This window comes from Trichechus manatus, unplaced genomic scaffold (genome assembly GCF_000243295.1).
Source record: "Trichechus manatus latirostris isolate Lorelei unplaced genomic scaffold, TriManLat1.0 scaffold00215, whole genome shotgun sequence".
Classification (NCBI taxonomy): Eukaryota; Metazoa; Chordata; class Mammalia; order Sirenia; family Trichechidae; genus Trichechus; species Trichechus manatus.
The window spans coordinates 3,539,792-3,541,718 of record NW_004444151.1 but is presented as its reverse complement, the minus strand read 5'-3'; positions in this window follow the sequence as shown (position 1 = coordinate 3,541,718).

The window sequence follows — 1,927 nt, the reverse complement described above, 5'->3', positions numbered from 1 at the left end:
TGGTGATGGAATAATCTGAAAAAGGATAGTGAGAATAGCAGCACAACTGGAGAACGTAATTGATGTCACTGATTTTTACATGTAGAAATTTTTGAAATGGTGTATCTTTGGCTATGTATATTTTCACCAAAAAAAAAAAGGTACTCCAAAGTTAAGAAAGGAGAGTGTTGACATGTCGTGGGACTGTTAACCAATGTCATAAAACAATGTGTGTACTGACTGTTTAATCAGAAACTATTTGTTCTGTAAACCTTCTCCTAAAGTACAATAAAAAAAATTTTTAAAAATAAGAAAAAAATAGACAAAATCATGGAAAATACAGAAAAAATCAGGGAAAACACAAAGAAAGGGAAGAATTCAGGAAAATAATACAGAAACAAAATGTCAAAGTAAGTAAACAACTAGAAATCATACAAAAGCAGCAATTAGAAATTCAAAAGATAAACAATAAGATTTCAGAAATGGACAATGCAATAGGAGGTTTTAGGAGCAAATTTGAAACAAAAGAAGACAGGACCAGCAAAATTGAAGACAAATCCTTGGATACCACTTTGTTTGAGGAAAAATCACAGAAAAGAATGAAGAAATCCTGAGAATTAAGTGAAGTACAATCAATAGCAAAAATTTTTGTGCCATCAGAAATCCAGAATAAGGGGAGAAAATGGAAAACACAGAGAGGATCTTTGAAGATTTGCTGACAGAAAACTTCCCTAATATCATGAAAGATGAAAAGCTGACCATCCAAGAAGCTCAACAAACCCCAAATAGGATAGACCCCAAAAGAAAGTCACCAAGACATTACACTCACCAAAACCAAAAACAAAGAAAGAATCCTGAGTGCAGCTTGAGAAAAACTAAAAGTCACATACAAAGAGGAAAAAATAAGACCAAGTTTCTATTACTCTGCAGAAATCATGCAGGCAAAAAGGCAATTGGATGACATATGTAAAACCTTGAAAGAAAAATATTGCCAATCAAGAATAATACACCCTGCAAAACTCTTGCTCAAACATGATGATGAAATTAAGACATTTCTAGATAAACAGAAATTAAGGGAATATCTAAAAATCTAACCAAACTTACAAGAATTATTGAAGGGAGTTCTTTGGTTAGACAACCAACAACTTCAGACAACAACCTGAATCTAGGACACAGGACAGCATCAGCCAGACACCAACCCAGGTAATGAACTCCCAAGGATAAAACAAAACTAAAAGATTTACAACAGGGAACCAGAGAGATGAATCTGTAAATAACAACAAGGTCAGAAAAAAAAAAGAGGGAATAAAAGGTGTAGGTATGGATCTTTCAAATGGAGAGGAAGTCAAGGCAATATCAATTAATGAAAGACTGGTTTAAACTTAGGAAGATAGGGATAAATTTCAAGGTAACCACAAAGAAAGTTAACAAACCTACTTATCAAAATAAAAACAAAAAAACATAAAGTCTTAGTAAGCCCAAAATCTACAAAAACCAAAGAAACAGAAAAAGAAAATCCACAAACAAAAGGAATTCAGTACAGGAGAGTAAGAGGAATGAGGAAAATGTCAGCACTACAAAAAAAAAAGTGCTACAAAATGACAGCAATAAACTTACACCTATTGATAATCACACTGAATCTAAATGACTTAAATGCACACAAAAAAAGAGAGTGAGAGAATGGACAAAAAAACAGAACCCATTAATATGCTGTCTACAAGAGACACACCTTGGAAACAAAGACATATTAAACATCAAAGGATGGAAAAACATATATCAAGCAAACAGCAACCAAAAAACAGCAGGAGTGGCAATACTAATCTCAGATAAAATAGACTTTAAGACAAAATCCACCATAAAAGACAAGAAAGGACATTATAAAATGATTCAAGGGACAATTCGCCAAGTGGACATAACCATAATAAATATTTATGCACCCAATGACAGC